Below are 13,518 nucleotides of genomic sequence, written 5' to 3' on the forward strand. Positions count from 1 at the left end.
TTTAGTCCTTTTATTTATTTATTTGTTTATTTATTTATTCAGTCCTTTTATTTATTTATTTATTTGTTTATTTATTTGTCTGTCTGTTGCTATTTGCTTATTCGTTTGCCTTTTTAATTAATTAAAAAAAAAGAAAAGAAAGAAAAAGATTGATCAAAAAATTTCATTGCAAATGAATACAAATAATGATGAAAAACAATTTAAATGAAATTTCTTTTAAAAATGATTTCGTTTTTTTTTTTTTTTTTTTTTTTTTTTTTTTTTTTTTTGTTAAATTTATTTGCGTCATTATTGCTATCAATTCAATCGCGGAGAACGATGGAAATATAAAAAAGGTAAGGTTAAAATATCATCGCTTTTAAATATTTTATTTATGATTTATTTTTAACTACTTATAATCAATTTATTTTTTAAACATTTCATTTATAATTGTTTTTTTTTTTTTAATTATTTCATTTATAATTTTTTTTTTAAAATTATTTCATTTACAATCTATTTTTAAAACATTTCATTTTATAATTGTTTTTTTGAATATTTCATTTATGACTTATTTTTTGATTATTTCATTTACAATTTATTTTTAACTTTTTTTATTTATTATCTATTAGGATTTGCTTATCTCTTAAAAGAAAAAAATAATAAAAATATATTTGTGTTCGTAAATAAATTTTGTTAAGCAATGGATGATAATAAATCATTTCTCCTAGGCTATCATTAATGTCGTTGCTAGGCTATTTCATTACTTATATTTATTGCTAGCCATATAATCATGGCTAATCGACGACTGTTATTACGTACGTACGTACGTGTGCAGTAAAATGTTACTACTTATCAATAATTTGGTTTTTTTTTTTTTTAGTCTGAATAAAAGATAATTTGATAATTACCATATAGATTAAATAAAGTATTATTAATAATGCAAACATTTTTATAAACTTTTTTTTTTTTTCAAATTCATTTAATTTCATTAATTAATTCGAATTTTACTAAAATTGTAATTTTTACGATCAATTGATTATTTTCTATAATGTTTTGTTAATTTTATCTTCTAATTTCTAAATGTTATTGCGTTTTCGATCTAAATTTCAAAATTTTTCAAAATTAATTTAAAAATTGCTCGAAATTTAACATTTACAGTTTAATTAATTGATTGCGTAAATTTAAATATTCCAAATTATACTAAAATTTTCTTAGATAATTTATACACTTTTATTGAAAGCGTTGTAACATTGTCTTCCTTTGTTTTTTCTATGATAATCTGCATAAATTTAATATTTCATTATTATTAATTTGTAACAAAACGATGAATAAAAATTAAAGACAAAAAAAAAAAAAAGAGTAAACATGAATAGTATTCATTTTAATATATAATAAGAAATTAATTAAAACAAAATTTGATTCATTTCTAGGGTAAAAACGAAAATAAAATTAAAAGACATAACTTTTTTTTTTTTTAAAAAAAAAAAACAAAAATGAGCAATAATTTTAGAATTAATTTAAAATGTTCAAAGTTCTTTTCTATTCGTTTTTTTTTTTTTCTTTGTTGTAATCATTAAATGACAAAAGTGATAAAATTTACTGTTTATTTGTTTGTTTTTGTTTTTGTTTTTCTTTTTTTTTAACAGATTTGAATTATAAATTTGTAAATGACTTTGATAAATTTAAATTGTAAATCGTTTTTTTTCTCTTTTTCTTTCCTTCATTTTCTTTCTTTTTTTTTTTTTTTTCATTCCTTTTTGCTTGAATAAAATAGCTTAAACAAATTGAATGCAAAATATAATAATTTTTATTTCCTAAATATTCTGCGCTTTTACTAAATTCAATTGCTAAATTTCATTTTAATCATTTCATCCACTCTTCGTTATATTCTATTCATTTCAGTAAAAAAAAAAAAAAAAAAAAAAAAATGAGAAAAAAGGAAAAAAAAAAGTGAAATGGCTAAAAATTATTTTAAAATTAAAAAATAAGTTTGATTCAGGCAAATGAAAAAAAAAAAAGAAGAAATGAATATAAAAAAGTTAGAAATTAAATTAAGCAGGAAAAAAAAAGAATATTATTTAACAGGTATTTCAGAATTTTGAATAATTTTATGATTGTTGCAAAATGAAAAAAAAAAAAATACTTAAAAAAAGTTAAAAAGTTATTATCAATTGAAATTTGATAATTTGTTTTTATTTTTCTTTTTACCAACTAAAAAAAAAAAAAGAAAAAACCAAAATAATATATTTATAATAATCAAATAATATTACATAATTAACAAATTTTCTCATTTTTTGTAAAATAATTTTAATTGAAATATTCTTATCATTGCGGTAAATATCGTATTGAAATTGAATAATTACCTAAATAAAGAAGTGAAAATTTTGATTAAATAAATTTTATTGCATATATTAGTTGAATTTGAACATTTTGATCGACGGATCAATGAACCAATCAATCAATCAATCAATCAATCAATTAGTCAACGATTTTGAAATCATCCACAAATTTTAGTTTTACTTTTTGATGAATAATCAATCGATATAATTGATACAAAAGATTGAAATTGGGAAGATGAAAATGAAATGTACTTTTTAATAAAATACTTCACAAAAAAAAAAAGATTTTTTTGCCCTACTAAACATTTTTCTTAAAAATTTATATTGCAATATTAGTTGAATTTGAACATATCAATCAGTCAACCAATCGATCAACCAACCAATCAATCAATCAATCAATTAATCAACTAATTAATCAATCAATCAATTAATCAACTCAACGTTTTTGTCAGATAATCCCTTCGTTTTTAGTTTTCTTTTTTTAATAAGACAAAAAGTTTGAATAGTTTATTTTCACTTAAAATTAGAGAAATATCATTCTAAAAATTAGCACATACGATAATTTAATGGTGAACTTGAATAATTTTACAGAAATATTTGAAAAAAAAAAAGTTTATTAAATAATTTTTTATTCCTTTTCTTTTTAGCTAATTTTTTTATTGAATAATTTTTTTTTTCTTTTTCTTATAGCTAATTTTATCCATTAATACATTTTTTTTTTTGAAAGAAAATCTAATTGTTTTAAAGCAATTAAATTATATTTAATGGAAAATTATTCAATTTATTTACAAACATATGAAAATTGAATAAATTTTGATCATTTTACTTTCTTATATAACTCAAAATATTTTTGTCTTAAAGAATAAACAAACAATATTTCAACTATTAGTAAAGTTGAACAGTTAAATCGTTTTTTCTCATTTTTTTTTTTTAAAAAGAATTTCAAAAATTTGAAATATGTCAAAATTCATTAAGCAATAACCAAGACAATAACTGAATGAATATTATCTGTTTTTTCTTTCTTTAAAGAAAGAAAAAACATCTTGTAAATGCGATATGAGATGAGAAAAAGCATGACGACATTTGCGCCAGTGCTCAATAATCATTTATAAGCTATGGAAAATTTATAATATAAATAATATATATGCTTATTTCATTTCAAAATGATAATTTAAATTTGAAAATGTTATCATTAAATTTATAATTTACTCAATTTGTAAGATTTTTTCGACAAATTGATAAGATGCATTTATGGGATGAATTGATATCATTTAGTGGAAACATTTTATGAAAGAAGCAATGATGTGAGGAAGGAAGAAGAAAAGTGCGCCACGTTCTTTCCACGTGTCCAACTCACTTACAGACGTGACACGTTTTATGGGAGAAAGTAAGGCTAAGGATGGATGACGTCTCCATCTTATCCTATCCTTTCCTTAAGACATATTTCACATCCAACTACGTGTATGTGTGTATGTGTGTGCGTGTGTGTGTGTGTATGTGTATGTGTGTGCGTGTGTGTATGTGTATGTGTGTATGTGTGTGCGTGTGTGTGTGTGTGTGTGTGTGTGTATGTGTGTATGTGTGTACATATAAATGAATGAATGAAACGGAACAAATGAATCGAGTGACTGAGTGAATAAGTAAATGAATGAGTTAGAGATTCTTCTCCTATTGCAGTATACTCTTTGCCTTTTTGGTTATATTTCAAAATGCTTAGCTACCCTGAATCACACATACATACATACACGTACATGCATGTATGTATGTGCACACATACATACACACATACATACATACACATACTTCGAGATTTTCTATCTAAGCTTTACAATTTTCTCATTTATAAGCTAAATTCTTCCCTTTCAATCTTTCATTCTAACCCTAAGCCTAAACTTTTTCTTTATTTTCTTCCTTTTAGATTATGCAAAATTCTTCATTCATTCCTCTTTCTCTAACTGTCAACTTGTCAACTTGTCAACTTATCCTTATCAGATAATTTCTCTTCACTTACCACTTACCTCTATTTCAAAAATCTATCAATGTTGTTTTGATGTTTTTAAAATGAAGAAATTCTTTCTTGCAACTAATTCAAGAATAACAATCTTATCCTATCATCATTACCATTACCGCCATCATTACCATTACCGCCATCTATCTCTCATAAATATACTCAAGGGTATATGCTTTCATATGTTTACGTTTCTTTCTTCTATCCTTCTTACTTTAGCTTCTTTAATATTTTCAAATTATTTCATTCTATTTTTTCTTTCTTTCTTTCTTTCTCTCTTTCTTTTCTTTCTTTTTTCTCATTCAATCATTTATTTATCCATAAAATTTTAATCGAAGAAATACATTCTCTTCCTTTTTATTTCTAGAAATTTATACTTGCAAATTCTTAACATTTGTTTAGAAAGATAGGAAAGTAAAAAATTAATTTTAATTTTTATGTGAAACAATAATATGGCGCAAATGGTTACTCTTTCTCGTAGTGAAATGTATGTATGTTCGATAATAGATATTTATATTAATTAAATCTTATTTTTCTTTCTAATATTCATTCGATTTGTTTGTAAATAATAAACAGTACAATGCATTTGTGACTTGATAAGCGCTTTTGTTATTTGATGACAAAAGCGCTTATCAATCGTATCAATTTAAAGAAAAAAAAAAAAGAGAAAAAAGTTATTTTGATTATAAATCTAATCAGGCGAAATAAATACTGGAATAGTTCACATAAATTAGAACTAAAAATTTTTCATCAAAAACAAATATTAGCGCTGAATAAAACCCAAAATAAAATAATGAGGGATACTAGATAATTACACTATTAAAGCTAATAATAATTGCTACTACAACAATTGCTGCTACAATAATTTGTAGCGAAAATAACGAATTTTCTTTTAAGTGTAAGTATTAATTGCTGATTAAAAATAAAAAATTGCTCATAATCTGATCAATTTTGTAATTGTTTAAGTATTTATTATTTTGTAGATTATAAATCGAACAAATAATTCATTTGAAATTATCATTTTTTAAAACATTTCACCGATAGCAGTAAGTATAAATTTATTTCTTATAATATCTTATGGATGAAACCATTCATTTGCATAATTGAATTTTAAATTTCATCAAATTTGTTTCAATGAAGTACGATTGGTTAACTGATAAAGAGAAAGATAAGATAAGATAAATGTTCCCGCTCTTATTTATTTATATCACCAATGATAATAATGATAAACAATTATCATATTTTATTTCTTGTGACACAAAATTGAAATTAATCTTTTTCGAAAAAAAAAAAAGAAGAAATAATAATAAAAAAAAGGAAGCGATTTAGAAATATATTAATTTCAATAAAAATTATTTCGTTTTAATTTAATTTAATTTTTTTTTCTTTGTTTATTAGATTAATAATAAATTAATTTGATTATTTATTTGTAAGCTAATTAATACATTACAAATGATATAATTTAGCTAATTTTTTTCTCTCTTTTTTTTTTTCTTTTCTATTTTTCTTTCCAATATTTAACTTTGAAATATCTATCATTCATTATTTGATCATATATTCATTTCTATTATTGTAAATCATTTGACAAATATGTATTTAAATATTTTTGAAATGTATTTATTCTTTCAAATAATTTTTATTCCATTAAATGTATAATACTATTATTTTTCTTTTCTAACTAAAAATATCCATCAAATTAAAATTTTTTCATTCAATATTGCATCATTTTCTTTTCCTAACTTTTTGAATTGATAGAAATAAAAATTTTTCTATTCTAACTTTTTCGTTTTTTTTTTTTAATTTTAATTTTTTTTTTTTAAAAATGTCACACACATATACATAATATATATATATATATATTATTTATTTTTTCTATAATTTTTTATGTTTTCTTTCTTCAACGAATTTTTTTAAATTTATCTTTTGTGTTTCACTTTTTCATTAAAATTTTAATCTTTGTTAAAAATTTCCTCACAAGGTATTAACCTTTTTATCATTTTTCATCCATTTATCTTTCTTTTTTTTTTTTTAAAAAAAAAAAATAAATCACAAAATGTCTTATTTACTTAATAATAATACTTTGTTTCCTTTTTTCATCAATTTTTTTTCTTTTTTTTTTTGCAATTTTATTTTTCAAATAATTATGTATAATTATCGGTTCAAAGCTTAAAGCTTTCAATCTTTTACCCTCTCTCTCTCTCTCTCTCTCTCTTTCTCCTTTATTTCATTCTCTGATTATAATTCTAATCTTTTTCATATAATAATTGTAAATTTGATTAACTAAGAAAGAGAGAGAGAGAGAAGGAAAGAGGAAAAAGAGAGAGAGAGAGAGAGAAAGGTACACTAAGTTTTTCATAAATATAAAATTTAAGTTAAACCAATTTTTTTTTTTTTTTGTTGTTAGTTTATTTATTCAATGAAAAAAAAAAGTTTTTTTTTTTTTTTGAATGAAATATGAATGCATAAAGTATATTTATTATAAATATTCACAACTTTAATTTTCTTTTTCTCTTTCTTTTCATTTTTATTTTGCGTAAACAACCATTCAACAACATTTTGTCAAAAAAAAAGAGAGAAATAATAAGATTCCATTTACTAACTCTTTTATCAACATATTGACATACTTTTTCTTTAGAACTTTATACTTTATCTTTTACCTTACTTTTACTTACTTTCTTTTTAGTAAAGTAAAGGTGAAAAAAAAAAAAAAAGAGAAAAAAACAGAACAAAATTGTTTACATTTATTAAATCTTAAAAAATATCGCTTTCATTGCTTTATTTATTATTAAAAATCAAAATTTTTGTAGTAATTCTTTCCAAAATATCTTTAATTTGATTTTGAATTTTTAAAATTAAGCATTTAATAGAAATGATATTTTATGATTGAATGAAGTATGATGCCTGAAGTTGACTATTTCATTTCCATTTTGTTTTTACACTTTTTTTTAAAAAAAAAAAAAAAAAAAACTGAAAATTAAATGTTTAACTGAAATTGAATATTTAACTAATGAAACTCAGAAAGTTAAATATTTTAACAATGAAATTTGAAAACGAATTGAAATTGAAAATATGCTTTAAAAAAAATACAAAATTTGAAATTGAAAATATGCTTTAAAAAAAAAAAAAAATAGAAAAACAATAATGCATTCATATTTACTACTGCCAATAGGATAGTAAAACTTTTGAAAAATATAAGATATGAAAAGAATAAAAATAAAACTTAGACATTATACTTGGCCCTAATAATTTATAGAATAAGCCTATTTCCTTATTATTATTATTATTATTTTATAAGATTAAATAACAAATTTTATTCAAAAATATGGCAAAAAAAAAAAAAAAAACTTTGCTTTAACATTAAAAAATATTGATAAAACATTATTTGCTTGGGTCGAATAAGCAACTAATTTTGGCCAAATAATCTATAATTTTTCCTTTTCTTCCATCTTTCAACAATATTTTTTTGCTGTATTAGACTTAAAGTATAAATGTAATTTGTATAGATCCTATTTCTAATATAATTCTAAATTTAAAATTGCTAAACTAAAATCGAACAGAAAGTGTACTAAATTTAATTCTTTAAAAAAAATTAAAAAAAAAGCAAAAATTTTGCTCATTATATTTGCTTTTAGTAATTATTCTTTAATTTTCTATATGATAACAAAAATAAAATGAAAAAATATAGAATTTGAGAATTAGAAAAGTTTGTTTGTACTTTTAACTTTTTACAGTTTAAAATTTTTGTTTTCCCTTTTTTTTTGCACTGCCATTCTTATTAACTCTTTTTAAAATATGCCGCATTATTCTTACACGAAATTGTTATCACTTCAATTGTTATCATTAATTGACAATAATGAATCAATGATAATAATAATAATAATAAAATATCAATTGAGAGTTATAATTATTATGATAGCCATTTATAATGTTGTAAAAAAAAAAAAAAATGATGCTAAATATCAGTGATAGTAGCAATGATAATAAATAACACTGATAATGACGAGAATGATGACGTTAATTTGATCGAGAATTGATCGAGATACTTTTGAATTTGAAAATGTTTAAAGAAATGAAGGAAACAAGAAGAAAAAAAAAAAGTAACACCTGTTATCTATTCGGTTAAATTTCACTTTTCTTCAATAATTTTAAACTTTTAACATAATCTTCACATCCTTTCTTATTCTAACATTACTCTGTTTTATCACTGATAATTTTTTTGTTTTTGTTTTAAACAAAACGAAATAAAATATACATATATGTCAGTGAAAAAAAAAAAAAAAAAAAAGGAAAACTATGTTATCAGTATTTCATTGCTTATCATTTCTTTACAATATTATCACTTCAGATAAACTGATAATCTATCTTTTTCTTTTTATGCATATCTTTTATCAAATATTTGCTAAGCAATAATTGTATTCCATTCATTAATATTATTTGTCATTTCAATTTTTAAATTTTTTTGTTGCTTAAAATTTGATTTATACCTAAAATTTCACATCAATAAGATTTACCTTATGAAGTATTTAATTAATTTCCAGCATATTTCTTTAGTTTTTGTTATTAAATTACTTTTTTGATCTTTTTTTATAAAATTTCTTATGCTCCTTGACTTACTAACTTTACTACCTGTGATAATCATATTTCTCTCTCTCTCTCTCTCTCTCTCGTTTTTTTGCTTTTTTGTTCGACTTTTTAAACTGTTCAATTTATAATTTTGTGGTTTTATTTGATTTTATTTCAGTCATTGATTGCTATTCAAACAACGTAATTTTTTCTCAATGCAAAAATTTTAAACATTTACCCTTTGACCCCGCATAAACCATGTTGATTTACCCTTTGACCCTGTGTAAGCCATGTTAGAAATAGAAAAACATGTTAGCATTTAATGTTTACTCATATAAAATTAAAGTAAAGTTTATTAGCTTTTCTTAAAACTTTCTCGCATTGCTTGAAGAATTTATCGAAACATTTATGAAAACTAATTTATTTACGAAAACTTTTATTGAAGTTTACATTTAATTACCACTAAAACTAACTAATTTTTCCTAATTAAAGTTTTAAATGATAAGCAATAAATTTTGTTTTCTTTCTTTTTTAAAAACACATTTCTTTTTTTTTTTTTGGAATAAATTTTGATATTTATTAGTTTATTTAATTGATTTATTAATTAGTAATAATAGCAATAATAATGATAATAATGATAATAATAATAATAATAATAATAATAGCTAATGTTTGATAAAGTACAGCAATGTGAATTGATAAATTTGATGAAAATTTCAATGCTTCTTTTTAAAGTATTTTTTAAAAGGTAACAAAAGAGGAAAGATGGAAATGAAAAAGAAAGAAAAGGAGAGAAAAGGAAGGAAAGAGAGAGAGAAACGAGTTTGTGGTGTACCACAAATCATTCTCGAATATGAGTGCCTCAATAATGATTGATTATCGTTCGTTATTGTTAGTGTGAGAAAAGTTAATAAAATACAATGAAATAGAAATTGAAAAAGAATGAAAAAATGATTAATTTCAAAAAAAAAAAAAAAAAACAATTCATTAAGTGTATAAATTAATTATTAAATACATTTTAAATTCCATTTTTAATTCAATTCAAAATTTTCATCATTATTTTCCTCTCTTCTCGTCTTTTTTCTCTTCAATTTCTCTCTCTCTCTCTCTCACTTATTCATTTCTTTTTTTTTTTTAATTTTATTTTATTATTATTTCATAAATTTAGCTATTTTTAAACTATGTATATGTTTAGGAAATGTATAAAATAAGCATTTTTATGTGTTAAATTTTAAATTGAAAGATGAAAAAATTTTAGTGAAAATGAAATAGCAACAAAGAAAATAAGAGAGAATAAATAAATTTCCATAGATTAATTAATTAATATTTGCTAACAATAATTGATAGATAAGTAATAGTAATAATATAATAAGCAAAATTAATTACAACTATAATATTATTATAATGTATTAATTTCTTGCAAACAATTTGAATAGATACTTTCAGTGATAAAAGCAATCTCAGATTGATATATAAATGTATTTATTTATGATTAACAGAGAGAAATATTATTCAATGATATTATTTCAAAGTAATATATTTTTCCTTTTTTTTTTAAATATTTTTCTTTTTTTCATTAAAATAATTAAACGCAAATTTTTTGTTATTGAATGGAAAAAATTTAAATATTTCAAGCTTCTTATATTTGCTTACCCTTTCAATCCAACCATATTTAAAACATTTCGTGAAAACACTTCCGGTAATTACATTCTCACTTTTTTTTATTTTCATTCATCTCTCTCTCTCCCTCTCTCTCTCTCTTCCTTCTCCCTCTCTTTCCCTCTCTCTCTCTCTCTCTCTTCCTTCTTATCATTTCATCCTACATATTAGCATTACGGAAAATTGTCCATATCATTTATATTGATGATTTAGAGATGTTATTTCCATATTTATGTTTCTTCGGAAATGAATTTTCTTCGCTTTTAACTTTTTCTTTTTTTTTTAAAAAAAAAATTTCAATAAGTAAACTTATACCAATCAATCAAAAATTTTAATTTAATTAAAAATTCATTTATATGAATAAATAAATAAAATATACATTAATTGATATAAATGCATAGATGATATTGTTATCAAATTGAAATAATTTTATCAATCAATCAATCGTTTATTATTTTAAATTCTTTTTGAGATTTTTTTGAAAAATAATTGTAAAATTATTTTTAAAAAATTAGAAAAAACAAAGTTATTCAACTATCATCCCAATAATTATATCCTTATCATATCAATACTTTATCATACAGCTTTAGCTCTTTTCTTATCACATATCATTGGTCTTCGAAACATTTATAATTATTATTGATTAATTAATTAATTATTGCTGTTGGTGTTATCACTAATAATAGTAATAATTTGTTAAAGGAATCATATAATAATACTAATTATTGTTATCACTGTGACATTACATTGCTGATTATTTGCTATCGATAGCGTACATTTGTAATTGTTGCATTTTAATAAGTAATATAATTACTTACTTTTACTTTCCAGTAACACATTTATTTCATTTACTATTTATTATTATTATTAATGATTATTACTGATTAATTAATTATTATTATTATTGTTGCTGGTGTTATCACTAATAATGATAATGATAATAATAATAATAAATGATAATAAGTGATAGTCATTCATTTTCACGGTTAAATTTCATTATCAAATGAGAATATTGATGGGAAAAAAAAAAAAAAATGAAAACTTTAAGCAAATATTACTAATTATTGATTGTTAGCACATTTCACTATTTCTGTATTTCTATTTGAAATGAAAAATTTTTGTTTTTGTTAGTAATTGCAACCTTTTAAAATTTTCCATCATTTTCATTTCTTTTTTTTTTTTTTTCACCAAATCATTATTTCATTTCAAATCATTTCCAAAATTTAATTTTAGTCATATTTTTAATTAGTTACATTAAAAAAAAAAAATAATAAATAAATTGATGGTTAGTTTTTTATTAAAAAAAAAAAAAAAGCATTTTTATTTTCATCAGTTTATTATTCGCTGCTTTTTTTTTTTTTTTTTTTTTAAAAAAAAAATTTTTTTATCCGATAATTATTTTGATCATAATTATCAGTTGGTAGTAATGGTAGTAGGTGATAGTTTACTCAGATAATTCGTAATATTTTGCTAAAACTTTATTGAGAATTAGCCAAGTAATTAATGGCCAATAATATGGCCATTAAATGTTAGCCAAGTAATATACAATATTTTATCATTATGTTAATAAAATTTTAATACTTATTAATTCATTTTCGTTTTCTTTTTTTTTTTAACAAAATAATTATTTTTTTTTTATTTTGTTAACTAAATTTCAATTTCAATTTTTTTTTTTGCTTTAAAAAATTTTTTGTTGACAACAATTAAACCAAAACATTGTTAACATGAATATATCATGCAAATTGTGGAAAAGTTCTCTTTCCATTTTCTTTCATTTTTCATTTTTTATTTTTTTTTTTTTACTTTTATTTTCTTCTGTTTGTCAAATCATTTCAAAAGAAAATAATATGGTACAGCTGTTTGGAGCAAACATTTCTTCAAATTCTATCGAAGCAAAGAGGTAATTGATTTAGAAAGCAAAAATCATTAAAACTATTAAATATCATAAAGTAGAATTGTTTGTTAAATATCTTTTTTCTTTCTTTTTTTTTTTTTTGTTTTTGTTAAAATTTTATAAAAATTTTAACTCAAATATATAAATGAATAATAATTTATGTTGTTTGTATGTGAAATGTTTACTTTATGGTCTAATTTGATTAAGTTAAATCTAAGTTTACATTTCTCTAACAAATCCATTTTAATTTATTTTTTCTTTTTTCAATGAATATAACAAAGAAAGAGAAACAAACAAAGAGAGAGAGAGAGGAGAGAGAGAGAGGAAGAGAGAGAAAAAAATCAGTTAATTAATTTCAATAGTTAATTAATAAATTCTTCAAGCAAATCATATTATTAATATAATTAAATAAAGTTCTCTGTGTCATAGTTAGTAATGAATTTGAATTAATTTTTTAACATTTATCGATTAATAGCAATAGTAAAAGTTATGTGAAAGAATAAATGAAATTCAAAATAACATAATTAAATTTCAAGTTTTATGAGCAAATTACTCATTAATAGTTTTTCTTTTTTTTTTAATGTTTCACATTTCAAAACATAAAAAATTACATCGTTAATGATTAAAATTTGAATATATTTTGAAGTTTACAATTACACTAATAATTATTATTTACTAATTGATATAAATTTATGTTTTGTATTTTTTTTTTCAAAATAAAATTTCAAAAAAAAAAAAAAATTATTAAAAAATTATCAATAAAATTTCAAAATATTTTTTCAACTTGCGCCTTTTTTTCTTTTTCCCACTCTTTTTTTGCTTTTTTCTTCATTGTAAACTAAAAATTAAGATAAAATTTATTTTAGAAATAATTAGTTGAGAATACTTGCCATACATATGTCTAAATAAATAAATAAATATATATAGGGTAGGGTAGGTTAGGGTAGGATAGGGTAGGGTAGGGTAGGGTAGGCTTTCAGGATATTTTCTAAAAAGTTTAATTAACATTTTCTCTGAAGCACTTTTTAAGAAATGATTGATTTGACTTGACTAAATGCGTTTGTTTGTTTGTATTA

The sequence above is a fragment of the Brugia malayi genome (assembly GCF_000002995.4).
Source record: "Brugia malayi strain FR3 genome assembly, contig: Bm_v4_Chr1_scaffold_001, whole genome shotgun sequence".
NCBI classification, from domain to species: domain Eukaryota; kingdom Metazoa; phylum Nematoda; class Chromadorea; order Rhabditida; family Onchocercidae; genus Brugia; species Brugia malayi.